The 25,290-nt window shown below is 31.0% G+C and overlaps 1 long non-coding RNA gene across 2 annotated transcripts in view; it reads right to left on the bottom strand.

Moving 5' to 3' along the window:
• The window catches only part of LOC136039499 (uncharacterized), a 110,929-nt gene that overhangs the window by 60,448 nt on the left and 25,191 nt on the right, over positions 1 to 25,290 (bottom strand). Inside the window, exons 4-6 of one of the 2 annotated variants that reach the window (XR_010620461.1) lie at positions 23,020 to 23,621; positions 9,591 to 10,192; positions 3,914 to 4,093 (exon numbers count right to left, since the gene is read on the bottom strand). This is a non-coding gene — a long non-coding RNA (uncharacterized LOC136039499). The remainder of the gene's footprint in view (positions 1 to 3,913; positions 4,094 to 9,590; positions 10,193 to 23,019; positions 23,622 to 25,290) is intronic. The other variant, XR_010620462.1, reaches the window with a different exon arrangement.

The raw sequence follows: 25,290 nt of genomic DNA, 5'->3' as shown, positions 1-25,290 counted from the left end.
AAAAGACAAATTGCATCATCACCCTGTCCATAAAAAAAAGGTGTGTCTGAGAGAAGATCACAGGTGTCGCAGGATATAAACAAACATATGATTAAAATCAACTTATGGCTATGCAGCCAGAATAAATAGTTCAGTATAGAAAGGTTGAGTAATTTGATTGCTATGAAAAAATGATCAAACAATGAAAAAAAAACTCATAGAATTATTCAAATAATAGGTTAAAGTGAAAAAACGTAAATATATATATATATATATATATATATATATATATATATATATATATATATATATATATATATAGAAAATCAATGTTTTCAGATATAGAAATCAGTGTTGCTGTTCTTATTATAAATTGCTGCTCTGGGATACTTTCGCTCGTATTTTGACTCCCCTCCTCGTATATTTGGGAGAAGGGGGCTTCGGCCTCAACTCACAACTCAACACAAGGCTGTTCCTTACAGCAAAATATTCCTTCAGACTTCGGCAACCCCTTCTAATAAATACCAGATTAGTATTTTGGACTAACCAGATTAGTTTTCCGGAAAGATTGTCTTAGGCTACTGCGCTAAAACATTAAATGAAAACATACATTGAAAAATAAACTCGAATAAACTAAATACAATTCGTAAAAAGAATGTTTCACAGGCATAAATTTGAACCAAATTGCCAGTTTAAACAGTACTAGTTTCTCTCCGTACTAGTTTCTCTAGTTTCAACAATCTAATTCAATAGCTGAATTTATTTCAAATTAATCAAACTACACTAGTAAGACATGATATTATGTAAAAATATATATATGTAAAAATGTTTTGTAATGAAAAAAAAAATATTCGAAGCAGATGAATCAGGTCGTAAAATGTTGCGCAATAGATGTTCGTGGGCGGAGAAAATCGTCTCTATAAAATAGAAAAATAGAAAATCGTCCATAAAATAGAAAAATAGAAAATCGTCTCTATAAAATAGAAAAATAGAATATCGTTTCTATAAAATAGAAAAATAGAAAATCGTCTCTATAAAATAGAAAAATAGAAAATCGTCTCTATAAAATAGAAAAATAGAAAATCATCTCTATAAAATAGAAAAATAGAAAATCGTCTCTATAAAATAGAAAAATAGAAAATCGTCTCTATAAAATAGAAAAATAGAAAATCGTCTCTATAAAATAGAAAAATAGAAAATCGCCTCTATAAAATAGAAAAATAGAAAATCGTCTCTATAAAATAGAAAAACAGAAAATTGTCTCTATAAAATAGAAAAATAGAAAATCGTCTCTATAAAATAGAAAAATAGAAAATCGTCTCTATAAAATAGAACAATAGAAAATCGTCTCTATAAAATAGAAAAATAAAAAATTTTCTCTATAAAATAGAAAAATATAAAATCGTCTCTATAAAATAGAAAAATAGAAAATCGTCTCTATAAAATAGAAAAATAGAAAATCGTCTCTATAAAATAAAAAAATAGAAAATCGTCTCTATAAAATAGAAAAATAGAAAATCGTCTCTATAAAATAGAAAAATAGAAAATCGTCTCTATAAAATAAAAAAAAAGAAAATCGTCTCTATAAAATAGAAAAATAGAAAATCGTCTCTATACAATAGAAAAATAGAAAATCGTCTCTATAAAATAGAAAAATAGAAAAATAGAAAATCGTCTCTATAACATAGAAAAATAGAAAATCGTTTCTATAAAAAAGAAAAATAGAAAATCGTCTCTATAAAATGTATATAGTCTTAAGTAAACCATTAACTACATTTACTTTTTTATTATTTTGCCCTATTGTCTGAATAATTCTATGCAATTTTTTCATTGTTTAATCATTTTTTCATAGCCATCAATGAGTTTATTATTTCCTTATATTCAAATTTGTTTTGCATACAAAACACTTAATTTGTTTTGTACTTTAAAGAGGTTCTAAAAAAAATAGGACTAAATAAATAAAATAAACTGCCGAAATAGATAAATAAATACAATGCGCAAAAAGAATGTTCTCTGGTATTTATTTGAGCCTAATTGTCGGGTTGAACCATGCTGATTTTTTGGTTTCAGCCATATATTTTGATGGCTGAATATATATAGATTAAGAATATAGAATTGAATAGATTTTAATTACAACCATAATTAAAATAACGCTGTTACATGAGGCTCTTACAGTCAAGAAACACAGACGAATTGGGCTGTACAACCGGAACACGGTTGTACACACCGGAAATGGAACATGCATGCAACATGAACATGAACATAGCGATTGTAAAATCCCAAGATCATACGTCATCGGTTCTCTCTGCATTGATTGGTGCAAATATGTAGGAGCTATGCGGTTTGTGTATATAAAGAAATGAATTCGTCAAAACCTTCTAGATGTGAAACTAACTAACACCAAGCAACAACACAAAGCTTTTGAATTTAAAGTTTTAATATTTCTTGAAACGATGCATAGGAAAGTCTTTGAAATGTCGGAAGCACGAAGCTGTACAAGTCAGAAGGAGCAAGATTTTTTGTATAAGAATATCTTAGCCATGTCGGAAAGAACTAGCTATACTGAAGAAAAGAAGTCACTAGCTCCAAGAAGAAATATGGGCTTATCAAGAACCTCTCTATTAGAAGGAAAAAACACAATTTTGATGAAAGGAAAGGATAAGTCAATGGCAAAAAGCATGTTAGCAAGGAAAACATTATACAGTGAAAAAAATGTGCAGAAGCAAACTAAAGAAAGGAAAATTCTTGGAGTGGCGAAGGAAAACAGGGCAAAGTTTTCGATTACAAAGGTATGCAAAGAAGTACTGACAAAAACGGAAATAACACGGATTGTAACGACGAAAGTTGAAAAGAGGAAAGACATGGAAATTGAGGATACAAAAAAAGTGGATTTATCGACCTTAAAGCGAGAAATGGAAGTAATAGACGCTGAGATTCGCCATGCACAACATGATGTTGAAACGCTTGAGGTGGAATTACAGAAGTTTTTAGTTCAAAAAGAAATTGATCAACTTCAAAGAATTTTGGAGAGGTATTGATTACATAGTTTTGGAGATTCTATGCCATGGTGGCCTAAATTCTGGTCAACTTTAATTAAATTTACAGGATTACAGTTTCAAAAATTCTTGTTTTCTAGATAGCAAAATTTTGTATTCCTTAAGCTAGTTTTTAAATTCTGTGTATGCTTGTTTTTATGAATATGTTTGTCATTTTTAAAGATATTCTTTTTGCCTTACTTTGGATACATAGAGAAAAAGAATATCTTGCCCGATATATTTTTTGGCACAGAAAATAGTAATTTTAGCAAAACCGGGCGACAATGAGTGAAGGTGGCCCCTTCATGAGACCCCTGTCGGCTGAGCAGATAATACTCACTTCAAAGTAAGTGAGGGGGACCTGGGAGCTAGCTAAAACTACCTGAATATAGAATTCAATAGTTCAAAAACAAAGTTTTGCATTTTAGATATAATAATCCTAATTACACTTCTAATGAAAAGCGAAATCACCAATGCAACAGCACAAACACACACCACACAACGAACATATAAAATATAAACCCTAATAAATAATATATAAAATATAATAAATAGTGAATAAAAACAAAACAGAAGGAGAGAGGATGACTGTTTTCTTACTTTAGTAATTAATATAGATAAATACTTGAACGAAGCCTTAACCTACTCATCCAGGGTAAACAACTAGAAGGAGTAAGGGCAGAGAAGGACCTAGGAGTAGTAACTGATAATGAATTGAAATTTCATAGCCATATGCTGACACAGGTTGCTGATGCTAACATAGCCCTTGCGTTTATTTCATCTCAAGAAAACCTTTTAAGGTTTTATTAAATTCTACACTTTTAAGAGAAAAATAAGTCTCAGAATGCGAGATAAAAATGTTCTCATTTTTTTTAAATGAGGTCTTTTTTAAAACTTACCCTCTTAGATTTTTAAGGTCATGTCAAGGGGTCATGTTACAAATATTGTAAAAATTAAGCCGGCGTTAGAAGTTTCAGAGTACTTTAGATCTTTCTCTAGGTATATCCTATGATTGATCCCCCATGAGTAAGGGAGGTGCGGAATTTCATCTCCTGAGTTTATTTTTTGAGCACTTGTACCTAAAAAAAGATGAAATAATCTGTAATTAATTTGTATGTTGGATGTACTGTCCTTACTGTTGTTCGCACTTACTTGCATAGCTCTGTAACGAATCGGGATTTGACTTGATAAAAATTAAATTAAAAAACAAAAATAGTTTCTCCAACTGAAGATAAAGAGCAGCAATAAAACTTAAAACGACCAAATATACTTCGTATATGAGGGGGAGGGGGCTGTCCCTACCTATATCCTTGATTTTTACGCAAAAGTCTCGATGTTTTCTAGAAATATCTCATTAAAATTCGAAGGTCCTTTTGCTTGAGCATTATTTCTTAAAGAATTTTGACGAAAAGTCAAACTCTAGCGTAAAATGCGAGAAAGAACGGAATAATCCATTCTGTATTCCTCATGTATGGAATAATTTCTAATCGTTTTTACTTTTAATCTTACCTCCTTACTTTCATTCAAAAAACTTAGTTTTTTTATTTCTAACAGTTTTTCAAACCATTCCAGGAAATCACCTCCTCCACCGTGAAAAATTTACCTCCGGAAACGCATTCTCCTCATATTGAACCAATGGGCAAATTACGTAGCTTACAAGCCTTTTTCCAAGGACTATCAGGGTCCATATAATTTCCAAAGGCATTGTTACTGGTCCTTTCAACTATGCTGAGCCAAATGGCTATCTAAAACATTTGATACGGTGCCTTAGGAGGAAAAAGGGGCGTGGGAAGGAGGCTAGTTGCCATTAAATACATTTTGTCACTTAAAAAGGAAAATGATTTTTTTTTCAATTTAAATGAGCCCTCTCCCAATCTTCTAGGATCACAAGTTCGATTTGAGCTGTAATCCTGTATCGATCGAAATGCAGAAAAATTAAATATTTATTTTTTCTTTTCCTGTTTTTTTCTTCTTTTTCTTTTCCTGTTCTTTTCTTTTTTTCTTTTCCTTTTCTTTTCTTTAATTTTTTTATTTTCCTATCCTTTTTCGTATTGTTTTTATTTGTATGTGTATTGAGGTTGTAAGCCTAATAAGCTCTGCTTCAGGGCATTAAAGCTATTTTGCCTTAATATTTATGGTTTTGATAGTTGAGTGGACCTCAAGTGGAGCCAGGATGTTGGTTTAGTTTTAGGCGATACTGCTCAAGTGGTTTTAGTTTCTTTTTGTTTTGACTTTTTGAGCTGTAATCCTGTATCGATCGAAATGCAGAAAAATTAAATATTTATTTTTTCCTGTTTTTTCTTTTTTTTCTTTTCCTTTTCTTTTTTTCTTTTCCTTTTCTTTTCTTTAATTTTTTATTTTCCTATCCTTTTTCGTATTGTTTTTATTTTTATGTGTATTGGGGTTGTAAGCCCAATAAGCTCTGCTTCAGGGCATTCGCTTGTTTTGTTTTGTTTATTGATTTTAATAAACCTGTCTTTCTCTCAACCACAATCAGCATATTAGAGAACAATGCTGCAGCGATTTCAAGTCCCTAACTATATAACGCAAAGTTACGTATTTTGTATATAATCATGGAGGCATTTGTATGTTTGTTTGTTGGTGCTGTTGTTGTTTCTAAGCAAAGTGACAATTCCTGTAATTTGTGCTGCGAATCTGTTTCAGGCGCCACAACGCTGTATGTTGCGGTAGAACCAACAGAGCTTATTGAAAACGTACACGCAAAAACACCACGAAATTTACAATAGTAGTTAGTTAAGATATTTTTTAAAGAAATAAAAAAGGGGGGAAATAAAATAAAAGAAAATGATAGAAACTAGGGTAATTTCAATAATTTTTCATAAATAATAATAATAAAAAAAAATAATTTTCAACATAAAATCAATGACAAGAAAAAAAAAGCCAAACAAAAAAACAACAGAGAAGCCAGAAAAACCAGAAAAAACAAAACACGAAGCTGAAAGTGCAAAACAGAAGAAACAGAAATGAGACTGTGATCAAAAATTTAATTAAGAGCTTCCATTGAAGACGTTTTTAGTTGGCATAATTCTTATATGTTTAGCATGGTAATGTTATCTGTCTCAATGTTTATAATCATATTTTTATTCAATAGCCTCTGAAATCCTTTAAAAATTAACTTTACAGAAAATAAAACAACATTTATGAAAATTATACTCATTCTGATATAGCAATTTTTGATATTGCAATTTTGTACAATTAAATAGTAGCCTCAGATTCGTAGCTTATAAGCCTTTTAACGTTTGCAATGAAACAAATTAAAAACATCTGCAAAATACGTACTTAGTAAGTTTTGATTTATAGGGGTCTAACCATAATTCTGTAGGCTATGTTGGTTGACTTTCAATCTTTTTATTACTTCCTTGAACATACCTGTATAATCACAAGTCAAAATATTAACATCATATTTGTATAAAAAAAAGTTTAAGACTGAAAGGGGCGGTACCTGAAGGTGGAATAGAACAAAGAGCCACAATACAGCCCTATATTAAAATCAAATACCTTAATATCTTCAATATCGAACTGAAAGTTTTCTATAAAACTAAAATAAAATAATTTCCAAAGTGTAAGAACTACTAGTGATCTTGAATTTTTCTAAACAATTACTTTTTTTTGCTGTGTAAAAGCTATTCCTGAGTAATTGTCTGCTTCTACTGCGAGGGCCTTTTAGGTATATAATTTGAAGTTTCAGGGATTTCTTTAGAAGTTTAATTTTATTCCAAAGTAAGCTGCAAAATCTACATCACAGTAATATAGTCAAAAATTCTTTAGGTAAAACTTAAAATTAAATATCCGGCAAAAGATTCTCCAGAAAAACTGTCATACCAGACATGGGCTGTACAACCTTAATAGCAACACGAGCGACGCAATTAAAAGGTTGGATTTCCCATCACACGGTTGTAATGCCGGTGTCAGAGCTGTTACGATTGTAACGCTGTATAATTGGTTAAACGTTCAAAAGTAGGCGGGGCCAACAGCATATAAATACTGCTATTCATTACTTGGTTTTATCAGTTGCAAAATAACTGTCAAACTGTAAACGTGTTTTAATTTGTGAGACATTAAAAGTCTTATATTTAAAAGATCAACAAGCTATTAGCCACAGAAATATCAAATCCTGTGTGGGTCTTAAGAAAATGGGAGCTCAACATAACCAGGCTAGTGCTAGTGCGGTTAGTGGACCATTGATAACTCTAGAAAAGGCTAAATTAAAATTGAAGAATATCCTAGTGAAACTCCTCAAACTAAGCAACGATCAAGCAGAAGGTGCCTCTAAAAATGTGTCAAGACTTGTTCAAGCTTTAATTGATCAAAAAATTCAACCTGACGAATTTACACAAAGAATCCAAAAGGAACTAAATTTGTCAGAGAATCGGAGCTTATCCCCCTTCCTTCAGAAAATACTACCATACTTTCGGTATTCTTTGGCTACAGGTGATATAAAAATTGATGGACTTGTTCCGCCATCTCTAAATTCAGCACCGGCTCTACCACCAGTTGTCCCAGCTAGTCCCATGTCCCCACTTGGCTCCGAAACGGTCGCAAATGCTCCAATAATCAGAGCCATTCAGCCTAACCAATTTCAAAGCCCCCAAACTCAAATAACTGTCCAAGCTCCTGTTGCTACCCAACATACAATTGGTGCACCACCTGAACCGCCTAGAACCCCAAATATACAAAACAGAATAGGCATCCCGAAAGAAAAGGTACCCTATAGGAATTTGGAAACTCCTAATCAGCTCAAAACAGTTAATAAAGGAATAGAAAGCCCTGTGTCCATGTGTAGTTTTGTCCAAAAGAGTATCATATCCAAAGAAAACAAATTCAGCTCGTCTCTTAATTCCTTGACTGTCATTAGTGGTGATGATGATATCAATGACGTGGCAACGATGGGTGGGGTCAATTTAGCAGAAGAATCTCAAAGACTCCTAGGTCCCACTAAATTAGTTGGAACTCAAATCCGATCAGTTAAAAACGAAGTATTTTTTCCTCCAACGCCATTACAAGGAAAAGTGCGGAAAGTCTTATCTCGATATCCTGGTATAGAAGAGATATCCCCAGATTTCATTACCCTGCTTAGTCACGCTGCTCAAGAACGACTAAAAAATATATTGGAACGCCTATCGGTTGTCACGGAACATAAAATGGAATTTATTAAGAACAAAGAAGATTATTATGTTGGTCACGATGTTAGAGCTCAAATTAAATTTCTCGAAGACTTAGAGAAAGCAAAAAGAAAAAAACAGGAAGAAAACGAAAGGGAAACATTACTAAAGGCTGCCAAATCCAGATCTAGGACTGAAGACCCTGAACAGCAAACAAAGCTAAGAGCCAAAGTTAAAGAGATGCAAAGGGTGGAGATGGAAGAGATGTGTCAAGCGGAAGCCAATCGTACAGCGTTACAAGCAATCGGCTCGAGAAAGAAGCCAAAATTGGAAACAGTAGCAACCAGAGTCGCTCAGATGCCTTATTCTCCAAGACTTAAGAGACCGACTGTTCGCGAAATGCTATTTATATTAGAGGAAGATAAAGAAACTTGTAGGTCATCATTGTTGTATAAAGCCTTTGTCACTTATAGAGAATAGAATTGAACGCAGTATTAGAAATTGTATGCTATGTTGGCCTAAATTCTTTTCAACATCAAAGAAATTTACAGGATTGCATGTTTGGAAAATTCTTGTTTGCTACACATCAAAATTTTATTTCTTAAGCAAGCTTTAAATTCTTTGTTGAAGGTGAGATTAAAAAAAAAAAAAAAAAAAAAAAAAAAAAAAAAAAAAAAAAAAAAAAAAAAAAAAAAAAAAAAAAAAAAAAAAAAAAAAAAAAATGCCCCTTAAAGATACGAAAGTATGCCTAGTGGACGCGTCCTCGTTCGCAAGGGGCGGACTAATGGTCTCCACGGTAACCATTAGACTAAGTCCACAGGAAGAATTTTTTTTGTAAAATGTAAAAAGTAATTATAACAAACAACACATTTTACCTTTTTTTTTTTAATATAAAAATTTAATATAAAAGCCAACTATTCTTAAACAGCTTACTAAATTTGTAACACTTAAATCTCCATCCAAACTTCATAATATGGGTTCATAAAAGCACACTATTAAAATATGCCATACTGAGATAAAGAACTTACCCAAAGAGAAGATAAATTAATACATTATGTATATATATATATATATATATGTATATATATATATATATATATATATATATATATATATATATATATATATATATATATATATATATATATATATATATATATATATATATATATATATATAAATCCATTATTAATAAAAAAAAAAATTAATAGTGATTTTAAGAATCAAATTAAGATTAATAATTGATAATATCATATAATATCAAATAATTGATAATAATATAATTGATATATATATATATATATATATATATATATATATATATATATATATATATATATATATATATATATATATATATATATATATATATAAATATATATATATATTTTATGATAAAATAATTAAAGATAAAAAAAAAAGTAAAAACTACTCATAAAAACCAAAAAATTACCTCAATTACCTCAGGCGATAGTTTACTGAGCCTGATTGTTGGCTTCATCATTCAGTATCCTTAGAGCCTTTTGGCAGTTTAATCCAATTATCAGTTTTACACTCTTTACACTAGATTTATCCTTCTCTACAATTTCCACAACTCTATCACCATCAACAACTACTTTGCCAGATTTCTCCATCAGGCTTTCTTCAATCAAAATAGAACCACCACTACCACCATCTACTTGCATCATCTACATGACTTTTGTGAGGTTTATTCTTTGTCCTGTTTAAGTTTTCTTTTTTTTTTACCTTTTTCTTGAGGCGCTTTATCAAGTGTTTCTGTGTCATTTAAAATTGAGATTTGCTCACTACTTGGCATTTTCACAGTGTTTTGTACAACCTGCACTGGTGAGCCAACACTACTTGGATTCACAATTGGAGAATATTTGTGTGAAATCTGGTCATGTATTTGTGCTGGGAGCGTTGAGTCTGAGATGGGTGAATTTGTGACATCAGACTTAGTTGTGAAGTCTCTACACTCAAAGCAACAGAGGCAGGAGATAGTGGCGAAGACCCTGGAGACTACATTGGGGCATAAAAGCTCACGTGCTGCATTATCTAAAAGTTCAAGATAAATAATTCAAAACAAAATAAAGAAAAGAATTACAACATATAATTAGCTACATTTGACGTTGCACTACGCGATTTTGAGGTGCCTCAGGTAATTGATGATGCTTCTGTAAGGCAATCTTTCTTCTCAAAGCGTCAGTTTTAACAACTTTAAAAACTTTGCCAACAAAATGCTGCCTTTTCTATGAAAAACCAGCTTGTCATTTTCTATACTCTTTAAAAATGGAAGAAATGCTGCATTTAAGCAGCATTAGATTTAGAACATACCTTTAATATAAAACAAAATATGTTACTAATGGTTTTGACACAAAACGGCATATTTTCTAAAATGGACAGAAAATACATTTTACAAATTATCCACGTCCTTCTCTAACATAACTATATTATTTTTACAGATATTGTCACATATTGATAGATCTGTATGTCTGAAGGTGGTGATTTCGAAGAAGCCCTTGTAGTCTAACAAACAAAAACAACCAAAGATTGCTTTAACTAAATAAAGCAATTAAACAATTAATTTCTAATCCACAAAATTAAAAAAAAGAATCCTGCATTAAAGAACAAAATATATACAGCGTTGCGGGGTAAGATTTTTTTGCGGGGTAAGGGGGCTAAATGGCTTTCGCTTAGTTTAGTTTTAGGTCCCCCCACCCAATTTTTTGGTCACTTAAAAAGGGCACTAGAACTTTTAATTTCCGTTAGAATGATCCCTCTCATGAGATTCTAGGACCACTGGGTTGATACCATCACCCCTGGAAGAAAAAAAAAAAAAAAAAAAAAAAAAAAAAAAAAAAAAAAAAAAAAAAAAAAAAAAAAAAAAAAACGCACCCGTGATCAGTCTTCTCGCAAAAAATACGGAGTTCCACATTTTTTTAGATAGGACCTTGAAACACCTACAGTAGGGCTCTCTGATACGCTGAGTGTGATGGTGTGATATCCTATGACTTTTAGGGAGTGTTTCCCCCATTTTTTGAATTTTTTTTTTAGTGTTCTTTAACAGAGAACTGGAAATGAGAGACAAGCAATCAATATATAAAAAATACAACGATTCATGCAAAGAAACGCTAATCGCATCTATTCATAAAATAATATATCTATTCAAAATTATTAGTTGTGGTTAAATATAATTTTTTTTCATTTAGTTTATATTTTGAAGCCAACATGTTACATGTTTTCCTTTAAAAACAAGTTAGACCATGGCAAATACAAGAGCGCCATCTATTCCAAAATAAAGATAACTTTTTCAAGATCTAAAGCATAGAATAACAATGTGGTGTCTTTCTTGCCAATGATAGAATTTCGCATTCCGCGTGAAATAGAATTTACTTGTAGCGTTCCGTTTTGGAGATTTTGTTAGATATCTTAAATACTTTGTACAAAATATTCTCTTCAATGGGGGCTGTTTTGCCACGTACGTACAATGCTGTTAAAAATTACGCCCATATTCTGTTTTGGTTTCGTCTGACATCTACAATTTTTTTTTTATTAATAAATAAGAGAATATAAGAGAAAAAAGAATAAGAGAATACATATTTTTGTTTTGTGAGCATACGATCTGAACATCTATTTCACAAATGATATCAAAGTTAATAACAAACAACTCAAGAATAAAAAAATATCTAATCTATGATATTTAAAGTAGTTCATGCTTTCTTCATACTTACATCATGTTTTACACCCCTTATCAGATACCTAAAATTTTACCCCAATCCCCATTAGTATTTTAATATATTATCCCTCCTCCTACAGAGAAATGCAATAGGCACGTCTGAGTGTAACGTGGCAAGTATAATCTACCTTTCAGCAATTGCTACTTAGTAAACATAATTTTGCATGCTTATGTTTAAATCTTCTTATTTCACTCCCCCTCCCCCCAGAAAAAAAGCAACAAAACAAGATGCTAGGCTGCAAAATATATTTTTTTATATAAATCGTAAGAAATTAACGATTTTTTCCATTGTAAAAGCATAGAACAATGCCAAATTTTGAATCGGACATAAACTTAAGTACTCACAATCCAAATTCAAAAGAAATCTAAACCCTAAAAAATTTACTTAGTTTTAATAAATCTGGATTTTGGCGAATGTATAGTAAAACTGACTGCATACAAAATGGTCTTCCCTAGAAAATCAAGAAAGAAATTCAAAAGAGAGCAAATAATTTAAGTTTTGGACTGGATTTTTTTTTTGGGCTAAATGGCTTTTTCATAGTTTTAATCGGAAGATTTTGAAAAAAAGGAGCGAGAGAAGAGGCCTAGTTGCCCTCCAATTTTTTGATTACTTAAAAAGGCAACTATAACTTTTAATTTTTTAAGAACGTTTTCATAAGTAAAAAATATACGTAACTTACGAATTAACTTACGTAGCGAACTTCGATATTCGTATGTTTTTATTGCGTATATGAGGGGGCTCACCCCTTGTCGATACCTCGCTCTTTACACTAAAGCTTAAATGTTGTCCCAATTCCTTAAGAATGACCCCTGAATCACAAAGGCCGTAGAATAAGTAGTTGAAATTACTAAAAATACTTTAACGTAAAGAGCGAGGTATGACGAGGAGGTAAACCCCTCATATGCATAATAACTTCTGTTCCAATAAATACCCGATTAGTAATATTTCTAAATCATATAAATTAAATACTCTTTTCAAACGTTGTGTTTTATTTTAACTGTTATAAAAAAAAAAAAAAAATCCGGAATAGACCTCTCTTTAAAGTACAAGACAAATTAAAATTGTTATATGCAAAACAAATTTGAACATAAGGAAAAAATAAACTCATTCAAATATAAAAACACGAGATTGAAACGTGTCACGTGTTGAAAAATCATCATGTGATGTCACGTGAAAAAGACACGTGGTCAAAACGTTTCGCTTTCTTTGGCAATAACACCGAAAGATTTTGACCGTTGGGAACATTTCCAAAAAGACAAATTGCATCATCACCCTGTCCATAAAAAAAAGGTGTGTCTGAGAGAAGATCACAGGTGTCGCAGGATATAAACAAACATATGATTAAAATCAACTTATGGCTATGCAGCCAGAATAAATAGTTCAGTATAGAAAGGTTGAGTAATTTGATTGCTATGAAAAAATGATCAAACAATGAAAAAAAAACTCATAGAATTATTCAAATAATAGGTTAAAGTGAAAAAACGTAAATATAATGAATTACTGAATACTATATACATTTATAAGATAGTTTAACTATTTTACTTATATTGTAAACCAGATAAACTTTTAATTAAGACTGTTAACATGGCAACACTGTTGAAACTATGGCAGTGCCCTAAAAATTTCACAATAGCATATATATATATATATATATATATATATATATATATATATATATATATATATATATATATATATATATATATATATATATATATATATATATATATATATATATATATATATATATATATATATATTAGAAAATCAATGTTTTCAGATATAGAAATCAGTGTTGCTGTTCTTATTATAAATTGCTGCTCTGGGATACTTTCGCTCGTATTTTGACTCCCCTCCTCGTATATTTGGGAGAAGGGGGCTTCGGCCTCAACTCACAACTCAACACAAGGCTGTTCCTTACAGCAAAATATTCCTTCAGACTTCGGCAACCCCTTCTAATAAATACCAGATTAGTATTTTGGACTAACCAGATTAGTTTTCCGGAAAGATTGTCTTAGGCTACTGCGCTAAAACATTAAATGAAAACATACATTGAAAAATAAACTCGAATAAACTAAATACAATTCGTAAAAAGAATGTTTCACAGGCATAAATTTGAACCAAATTGCCAGTTTAAACAGTACTAGTTTCTCTCCGTACTAGTTTCTCTAGTTTCAACAATCTAATTCAATAGCTGAATTTATTTCAAATTAATCAAACTACACTAGTAAGACATGATATTATGTAAAAATATATATATGTAAAAATGTTTTGTAATGAAAAAAAAAAAATATTCGAAGCAGATGAATCAGGTCGTAAAATGTTGCGCAATAGATGTTCGTGGGCGGAGAAAATCGTCTCTATAAAATAGAAAAATAGAAAATCGTCCATAAAATAGAAAAATAGAAAATCGTCTCTATAAAATAGAAAAATAGAATATCGTTTCTATAAAATAGAAAAATAGAAAATCGTCTCTATAAAATAGAAAAATAGAAAATCGTCTCTATAAAATAGAAAAATGGAAAATCATCTCTATAAAATAGAAAAATAGAAAATCGTCTCTATAAAATAGAAAAATAGAAAATCGTCTCTATAAAATAGAAAAATAGAAAATCGTCTCTATAAAATAGAAAAATAGAAAATCGCCTCTATAAAATAGAAAAATAGAAAATCGTCTCTATAAAATAGAAAAACAGAAAATTGTCTCTATAAAATAGAAAAATAGAAAATCGTCTCTATAAAATAGAAAAATAGAAAATCGTCTCTATAAAATAGAACAATAGAAAATCGTCTCTATAAAATAGAAAAATAAAAAATTTTCTCTATAAAATAGAAAAATATAAAATCGTCTCTATAAAATAGAAAAATAGAAAATCGTCTCTATAAAATAGAAAAATAGAAAATCGTCTCTATAAAATAAAAAAATAGAAAATCGTCTCTATAAAATAGAAAAATAGAAAATCGTCTCTATAAAATAGAAAAATAGAAAATCGTCTCTATAAAATAAAAAAAAAGAAAATCGTCTCTATAAAATAGAAAAATAGAAAATCGTCTCTATACAATAGAAAAATAGAAAATCGTCTCTATAAAATAGAAAAATAGAAAATCGTCTCTATAACATAGAAAAATAGAAAATCGTTTCTATAAAAAAGAAAAATAGAAAATCGTCTCTATAAAATGTATATAGTCTTAAGTAAACCATTAACTACATTTACTTTTTTATTATTTTGCCCTATTGTCTGAATAATTCTATGCAATTTTTTCATTGTTTAATCATTTTTTCATAGCCATCAATGAGTTTATTATTTCCTTATATTCAAATTTGTTTTGCATACAAAACACTTAATTTGTTTTGTACTTTAAAGAGGTTCTAAAAAAAATAGGACTAAATAAATAAAATAAACTGCCGAAATAGATAAATAAATACAATGCGCAAAAAGAATGTTCTCTGGTATTTATTTGAGCCTAATTGTCGGGTTGAACCATGCTGATTTTTTGGTTTCAGCCATATATTTTGATGGCTGAATATATATAGATTAAGAATATAGAATTGAATAGATTTTAATTACAACCATAATTAAAATAACGCTGTTACATGAGGCTCTTACAGTCAAGAAACACAGACGAATTGGGCTGTACAACCGGAACACGGTTGTACACACCGGAAATGGAACATGCATGCAACATGAACATGAACATAGCGATTGTAAAATCCCAAGATCATACGTCATCGGTTCTCTCTGCATTGATTGGTGCAAATATGTAGGAGCTATGCGGTTTGTGTATATAAAGAAATGAATTCGTCAAAACCTTCTAGATGTGAAACTAACTAACACCAAGCAACAACACAAAGCTTTTGAATTTAAAGTTTTAATATTTCTTGAAACGATGCATAGGAAAGTCTTTGAAATGTCGGAAGCACGAAGCTGTACAAGTCAGAAGGAGCAAGATTTTTTGTATAAGAATATCTTAGCCATGTCGGAAAGAACTAGCTATACTGAAGAAAAGAAGTCACTAGCTCCAAGAAGAAATATGGGCTTATCAAGAACCTCTCTATTAGAAGGAAAAAACACAATTTTGATGAAAGGAAAGTATAAGTCAATGGCAAAAAGCATGTTAGCAAGGAAAACATTATACAGTGAAAAAAATGTGCAGAAGCAAACTAAAGAAAGGAAAATTCTTGGAGTGGCGAAGGAAAACAGGGCAAAGTTTTCGATTACAAAGGTATGCAAAGAAGTACTGACAAAAACGGAAATAACACGGATTGTAACGACGAAAGTTGAAAAGAGGAAAGACATGGAAATTGAGGATACAAAAAAAGTGGATTTATCGACCTTAAAGCGAGAAATGGAAGTAATAGACGCTGAGATTCGCCATGCACAACATGATGTTGAAACGCTTGAGGTGGAATTACAGAAGTTTTTAGTTCAAAAAGAAATTGATCAACTTCAAAGAATTTTGGAGAGGTATTGATTACATAGTTTTGGAGATTCTATGCCATGGTGGCCTAAATTCTGGTCAACTTTAATTAAATTTACAGGATTACAGTTTCAAAAATTCTTGTTTTCTAGATAGCAAAATTTTGTATTCCTTAAGCTAGTTTTTAAATTCTGTGTATGCTTGTTTTTATGAATATGTTTGTCATTTTTAAAGATATTCTTTTTGCCTTACTTTGGATACATAGAGAAAAAGAATATCTTGCCCGATATATTTTTTGGCACAGAAAATAGTAATTTTAGCAAAACCGGGCGACAATGAGTGAAGGTGGCCCCTTCATGAGACCCCTGTCGGCTGAGCAGATAATACTCACTTCAAAGTAAGTGAGGGGGACCTGGGAGCTAGCTAAAACTACCTGAATATAGAATTCAATAGTTCAAAAACAAAGTTTTGCATTTTAGATATAATAATCCTAATTACACTTCTAATGAAAAGCGAAATCACCAATGCAACAGCACAAACACACACCACACAACGAACATATAAAATATAAACCCTAATAAATAATATATAAAATATAATAAATAGTGAATAAAAACAAAACAGAAGGAGAGAGGATGACTGTTTTCTTACTTTAGTAATTAATATAGATAAATACTTGAACGAAGCCTTAACCTACTCATCCAGGGTAAACAACTAGAAGGAGTAAGGGCAGAGAAGGACCTAGGAGTAGTAACTGATAATGAATTGAAATTTCATAGCCATATGCTGACACAGGTTGCTGATGCTAACATAGCCCTTGCGTTTATTTCATCTCAAGAAAACCTTTTAAGGTTTTATTAAATTCTACACTTTTAAGAGAAAAATAAGTCTCAGAATGCGAGATAAAAATGTTCTCATTTTTTTTAAATGAGGTCTTTTTTAAAACTTACCCTCTTAGATTTTTAAGGTCATGTCAAGGGGTCATGTTACAAATATTGTAAAAATTAAGCCGGCGTTAGAAGTTTCAGAGTACTTTAGATCTTTCTCTAGGTATATCCTATGATTGATCCCCCATGAGTAAGGGAGGTGCGGAATTTCATCTCCTGAGTTTATTTTTTGAGCACTTATACCTAAAAAAGATGAAATAATCTGCAATTAATTTGTATGTTGGATGTACTGTCCTTACTGTTGTTCGTACTTACTTGCATAGCTCTGTAACGAATCAGGATTTGACTTGATAAAAATTAAATTAAAAAAAAAAAATAGTTTCTCCAACTGAAGATAAAGAGCAGCAATAAAACTTAAAACGACCAAATATACTTCGTATATGAGGGGGAGGGGGCTGTCCCTACCTATATCCTTGATTTTTACGCAAAAGTCTCGATGTTTTCTAGAAATATCTCATTAAAATTCGAAGGTCCTTTTGCTTGAGCATTATTTCTTAAAGAATTTTGACGAAAAGTCAAACTCTAGCGTAAAATGCGAGAAAGAACGGAATAATCCATTCTGTATTCCTCATGTATGGAATAATTTCTAATCGTTTTTACTTTTAATCTTACCTCCTTACTTTCATTCAAAAAACTTAGTTTTTTTATTTCTAACAGTTTTTCAAACCATTCCAGGAAATCACCTCCTCCACCGTGAAAAATTTACCTCCGGAAACGCATTCTCCTCATATTGAACCAATGGGCAAATTACGTAGCTTACAAGCCTTTTTCCAAGGACTATCAGGGTCCATATAATTTCCAAAGGCATTGTTACTGGTCCTTTCAACTATGCTGAGCCAAATGGCTATCTAAAACATTTGATACGGTGCCTTAGGAGGAAAAAGGGGCGTGGGAAGGAGGCTAGTTGCCATTAAATACATTTTGTCACTTAAAAAGGAAAATGATTTTTTTTTCAATTTAAATGAGCCCTCTCCCAATCTTCTAGGATCACAAGTTCGATTTGAGCTGTAATCCTGTATCGATCGAAATGCAGAAAAATTAAATATTTATTTTTTCTTTTCCTGTTTTTTTCTTCTTTTTCTTTTCCTGTTCTTTTCTTTTTTTCTTTTCCTTTTCTTTTCTTTAATTTTTTTATTTTCCTATCCTTTTTCGTATTGTTTTTATTTGTATGTGTATTGAGGTTGTAAGCCCAATAAGCTCTGCTTCAGGGCATTAAAGCTATTTTGCCTTAATATTTATGGTTTTGATAGTTGAGTGGACCTCAAGTGGAGCCAGGATGTTGGTTTAGTTTTAGGCGATACTGCTCAAGTGGTTTTAGTTTCTTTTTGTTTTGACTTTTTGAGCTGTAATCCTGTATCGATCGAAATGCAGAAAAATTAAATATTTATTTTTTCCTGTTTTTTCTTTTTTTTCTTTTCCTTTTCTTTTTTTCTTTTCCTTTTCTTTTCTTTAATTTTTTATTTTCCTATCCTTTTTCGTATTGTTTTTATTTTTATGTGTATTGGGGTTGTAAGCCCAATAAGCTCTGCTTCAGGGCATTCGCTTGTTTTGTTTTGTTTATTGATTTTAATAAACCTGTCTTTCTCTCAACCACAATCAGCATATTAGAGAACAATGCTGCAGCGATTTCAAGTCCCTAACTATATAACGCAAAGTTACGTATTTTGTATATAATCATGGAGGCATTTGTATGTTTGTTTGTTGGTGCTGTTGTTGTTTCCCTTCCAAATATAACAATATCAACCAATGACCCTGAAATAACAATCATCCAAACCGAGACTTTACGTTCAAGTACATTTTAGAAGTAGAAAAAAGGTTGTTTCTAAGCAAAGTGACATTCCTGTTTTGTGCTGCGAATCTGTTTCAGCGCCACAACGCTGTATGTTGCGGTAGAACCAACAGAGCTTATTGAAAACGTACACGCAAAAACACCACGAAATTTACAATAGTAGTTAGTTAAGATATTTTTTAAAGAAATAAAAAAGGGGGGAAATAAAATAAAAGAAAATGATAGAAACTAGGGTAATTTCAATAATTTTTCATAAATAATAATAATAAAAAAAAATAATTTTCAACATAAAATCAATGACAAGAAAAAAAAAGCCAAACAAAAAAACAACAGAGAAGCCAGAAAAACCAGAAAAAACAAAACACGAAGCTGAAAGTGCAAAACAGAAGAAACAGAAATGAGACTGTGATCAAAAATTTAATTAAGAGCTTCCATTGAAGACGTTTTTAGTTGGCATAATTCTTATATGTTTAGCATGGTAATGTTATCTGTCTCAATGTTTATAATCATATTTTTATTCAATAGCCTCTGAAATCCTTTAAAAATTAACTTTACAGAAAATAAAACAACATTTATGAAAATTATACTCATTCTGATATAGCAATTTTTGATATTGCAATTTTGTACAATTAAATAGTAGCCTCAGATTCGTAGCTTATAAGCCTTTTAACGTTTGCAATGAAACAAATTAAAAACATCTGCAAAATACGTACTTAGTAAGTTTTGATTTATAGGGGTCTAACCATAATTCTGTAGGCTATGTTGGTTGACTTTCAATCTTTTTATTACTTCCTTGAACATACCTGTATAATCACAAGTCAAAATATTAACATCATATTTGTATAAAAAAAAGTTTAAGACTGAAAGGGGCGGTACCTGAAGGTGGAATAGAACAAAGAGCCACAATACAGCCCTATATTAAAATCAAATACCTTAATATCTTCAATATCGAACTGAAAGTTTTCTATAAAACTAAAATAAAATAATTTCCAAAGTGTAAGAACTACTAGTGATCTTGAATTTTTCTAAACAATTACTTTTTTTTGCTGTGTAAAAGCTATTCCTGAGTAATTGTCTGCTTCTACTGCGAGGGCCTTTTAGGTATATAATTTGAAGTTTCAGGGATTTCTTTAGAAGTTTAATTTTATTCCAAAGTAAGCTGCAAAATCTACATCACAGTAATATAGTCAAAAATTCTTTAGGTAAAACTTAAAATTAAATATCCGGCAAAAGATTCTCCAGAAAAACTGTCATACCAGACATGGGCTGTACAACCTTAATAGCAACACGAGCGACGCAATTAAAAGGTTGGATTTCCCATCACACGGTTGTAATGCCGGTGTCAGAGCTGTTACGATTGTAACGCTGTATAATTGGTTAAACGTTCAAAAGTAGGCGGGGCCAACAGCATATAAATACTGCTATTCATTACTTGGTTTTATCAGTTGCAAAATAACTGTCAAACTGTAAACGTGTTTTAATTTGTGAGACATTAAAAGTCTTATATTTAAAAGATCAACAAGCTATTAGCCACAGAAATATCAAATCCTGTGTGGGTCTTAAGAAAATGGGAGCTCAACATAACCAGGCTAGTGCTAGTGCGGTTAGTGGACCATTGATAACTCTAGAAAAGGCTAAATTAAAATTGAAGAATATCCTAGTGAAACTCCTCAAACTAAGCAACGATCAAGCAGAAGGTGCCTCTAAAAATGTGTCAAGACTTGTTCAAGCTTTAATTGATCAAAAAATTCAACCTGACGAATTTACACAAAGAATCCAAAAGGAACTAAATTTGTCAGAGAATCGGAGCTTATCCCCCTTCCTTCAGAAAATACTACCATACTTTCGGTATTCTTTGGCTACAGGTGATATAAAAATTGATGGACTTGTTCCGCCATCTCTAAATTCAGCACCGGCTCTACCACCAGTTGTCCCAGCTAGTCCCATGTCCCCACTTGGCTCCGAAACGGTCGCAAATGCTCCAATAATCAGAGCCATTCAGCCTAACCAATTTCAAAGCCCCCAAACTCAAATAACTGTCCAAGCTCCTGTTGCTACCCAACATACAATTGGTGCACCACCTGAACCGCCTAGAACCCCAAATATACAAAACAGAATAGGCATCCCGAAAGAAAAGGTACCCTATAGGAATTTGGAAACTCCTAATCAGCTCAAAACAGTTAATAAAGGAATAGAAAGCCCTGTGTCCATGTGTAGTTTTGTCCAAAAGAGTATCATATCCAAAGAAAACAAATTCAGCTCGTCTCTTAATTCCTTGACTGTCATTAGTGGTGATGATGATATCAATGACGTGGCAACGATGGGTGGGGTCAATTTAGCAGAAGAATCTCAAAGACTCCTAGGTCCCACTAAATTAGTTGGAACTCAAATCCGATCAGTTAAAAACGAAGTATTTTTTCCTCCAACGCCATTACAAGGAAAAGTGCGGAAAGTCTTATCTCGATATCCTGGTATAGAAGAGATATCCCCAGATTTCATTACCCTGCTTAGTCACGCTGCTCAAGAACGACTAAAAAATATATTGGAACGCCTATCGGTTGTCACGGAACATAAAATGGAATTTATTAAGAACAAAGAAGATTATTATGTTGGTCACGATGTTAGAGCTCAAATTAAATTTCTCGAAGACTTAGAGAAAGCAAAAAGAAAAAAACAGGAAGAAAACGAAAGGGAAACATTACTAAAGGCTGCCAAATCCAGATCTAGGACTGAAGACCCTGAACAGCAAACAAAGCTAAGAGCCAAAGTTAAAGAGATGCAAAGGGTGGAGATGGAAGAGATGTGTCAAGCGGAAGCCAATCGTACAGCGTTACAAGCAATCGGCTCGAGAAAGAAGCCAAAATTGGAAACAGTAGCAACCAGAGTCGCTCAGATGCCTTATTCTCCAAGACTTAAGAGACCGACTGTTCGCGAAATGCTATTTATATTAGAGGAAGATAAAGAAACTTGTAGGTCATCATTGTTGTATAAAGCCTTTGTCACTTATAGAGAATAGAATTGAACGCAGTATTAGAAATTGTATGCTATGTTGGCCTAAATTCTTTTCAACATCAAAGAAATTTACAGGATTGCATGTTTGGAAAATTCTTGTTTGCTACACATCAAAATTTTATTTCTTAAGCAAGCTTTAAATTCTTTGTTGAAGGTGAGATTAAAAAAAAAAAAAAAAAAAAAAAAAAAAAAAAAAAAAAAAAAAAAAAAAAAAAAAAAAAAAAAAAAAAAAAAAAAAAAAAAAATGCCCCTTAAAGATACGAAAGTATGCCTAGTGGACGCGTCCTCGTTCGCAAGGGGCGGACTAATGGTCTCCACGGTAACCATTAGACTAAGTCCACAGGAAGAATTTTTTTGTAAAATGTAAAAAGTAATTATAACAAACAACACATTTTACCTTTTTTTTTTTAATATAAAAATTTAATATAAAAGCCAACTATTCTTAAACAGCTTACTAAATTTGTAACACTTAAATCTCCATCCAAACTTCATAATATGGGTTCATAAAAGCACACTATTAAAATATGCCATACTGAGATAAAGAACTTACCCAAAGAGAAGATAAATTAATACATTATGTATATATATATATATATATGTATATATATATATATATATATATATATATATATATATATATATATATATATATATATATATATATATATATATATATATATATATATATATATATATATAATCCATTATTAATAAAAAAAAAAATTAATAGTGATTTTAAGAATCAAATTAAGATTAATAATTGATAATATCATATAATATCAAATAATTGATAATAATATAATTGATATATATATATATATATATATATATATATATATATATATATATATATATATATATATATATATATATATATATATATATATATATATATATATATATATATATATATTTTATGATAAAATAATTAAAGATAAAAAAAAAAGTAAAAACTACTCATAAAAACCAAAAAATTACCTCAATTACCTCAGGCGATAGTTTACTGAGCCTGATTGTTGGCTTCATCATTCAGTATCCTTAGAGCCTTTTGGCAGTTTAATCCAATTATCAGTTTTACACTCTTTACACTAGATTTATCCTTCTCTACAATTTCCACAACTCTATCACCATCAACAACTACTTTGCCAGATTTCTCCATCAGGCTTTCTTCAATCAAAATAGAACCACCACTACCACCATCTACTTGCATCATCTACATGACTTTTGTGAGGTTTATTCTTTGTCCTGTTTAAGTTTTCTTTTTTTTTTACCTTTTTCTTGAGGCGCTTTATCAAGTGTTTCTGTGTCATTTAAAATTGAGATTTGCTCACTACTTGGCATTTTCACAGTGTTTTGTACAACCTGCACTGGTGAGCCAACACTACTTGGATTCACAATTGGAGAATATTTGTGTGAAATCTGGTCATGTATTTGTGCTGGGAGCGTTGAGTCTGAGATGGGTGAATTTGTGACATCAGACTTAGTTGTGAAGTCTCTACACTCAAAGCAACAGAGGCAGGAGATAGTGGCGAAGACCCTGGAGACTACATTGGGGCATAAAAGCTCACGTGCTGCATTATCTAAAAGTTCAAGATAAATAATTCAAAACAAAATAAAGAAAAGAATTACAACATATAATTAGCTACATTTGACGTTGCACTACGCGATTTTGAGGTGCCTCAGGTAATTGATGATGCTTCTGTAAGGCAATCTTTCTTCTCAAAGCGTCAGTTTTAACAACTTTAAAAACTTTGCCAACAAAATGCTGCCTTTTCTATGAAAAACCAGCTTGTCATTTTCTATACTCTTTAAAAATGGAAGAAATGCTGCATTTAAGCAGCATTAGATTTAGAACATACCTTTAATATAAAACAAAATATGTTACTAATGGTTTTGACACAAAACGGCATATTTTCTAAAATGGACAGAAAATACATTTTACAAATTATCCACGTCCTTCTCTAACATAACTATATTATTTTTACAGATATTGTCACATATTGATAGATCTGTATGTCTGAAGGTGGTGATTTCGAAGAAGCCCTTGTAGTCTAACAAACAAAAACAACCAAAGATTGCTTTAACTAAATAAAGCAATTAAACAATTAATTTCTAATCCACAAAATTAAAAAAAAGAATCCTGCATTAAAGAACAAAATATATACAGCGTTGCGGGGTAAGATTTTTTTGCGGGGTAAGGGGGCTAAATGGCTTTCGCTTAGTTTAGTTTTAGGTCCCCCCACCCAATTTTTTGGTCACTTAAAAAGGGCACTAGAACTTTTAATTTCCGTTAGAATGATCCCTCTCATGAGATTCTAGGACCACTGGGTTGATACCATCACCCCTGGAAAAAAAAAAAAAAAAAAAAAAAAAAAAAAAAAAAAAAAAAAAAAAAAAAAAAAAAAAAAAAACGCACCCGTGATCAGTCTTCTCGCAAAAAATACGGAGTTCCACATTTTTTTAGATAGGACCTTGAAACACCTACAGTAGGGCTCTCTGATACGCTGAGTGTGATGGTGTGATATCCTATGACTTTTAGGGAGTGTTTCCCCCATTTTTTGAATTTTTTTTTTAGTGTTCTTTAACAGAGAACTGGAAATGAGAGACAAGCAATCAATATATAAAAAATACAACGATTCATGCAAAGAAACGCTAATCGCATCTATTCATAAAATAATATATCTATTCAAAATTATTAGTTGTGGTTAAATATAATTTTTTTTCATTTAGTTTATATTTTGAAGCCAACATGTTACATGTTTTCCTTTAAAAACAAGTTAGACCATGGCAAATACAAGAGCGCCATCTATTCCAAAATAAAGATAACTTTTTCAAGATCTAAAGCATAGAATAACAATGTGGTGTCTTTCTTGCCAATGATAGAATTTCGCATTCCGCGTGAAATAGAATTTACTTGTAGCGTTCCGTTTTGGAGATTTTGTTAGATATCTTAAATACTTTGTACAAAATATTCTCTTCAATGGGGGCTGTTTTGCCACGTACGTACAATGCTGTTAAAAATTACGCCCATATTCTGTTTTGGTTTCGTCTGACATCTACAATTTTTTTTTTATTAATAAATAAGAGAATATAAGAGAAAAAAGAATAAGAGAATACATATTTTTGTTTTGTGAGCATACGATCTGAACATCTATTTCACAAATGATATCAAAGTTAATAACAAACAACTCAAGAATAAAAAAATATCTAATCTATGATATTTAAAGTAGTTCATGCTTTCTTCATACT

The sequence above is a fragment of the Artemia franciscana genome, chromosome 19, assembly GCF_032884065.1.
Source record: "Artemia franciscana chromosome 19, ASM3288406v1, whole genome shotgun sequence".
In the NCBI taxonomy this organism is placed as follows: Eukaryota; Metazoa; Arthropoda; class Branchiopoda; order Anostraca; family Artemiidae; genus Artemia; species Artemia franciscana.
The sequence above is the reverse complement of the archived record's forward strand: the minus strand, read 5'-3'. Positions and strand labels throughout refer to the sequence as shown.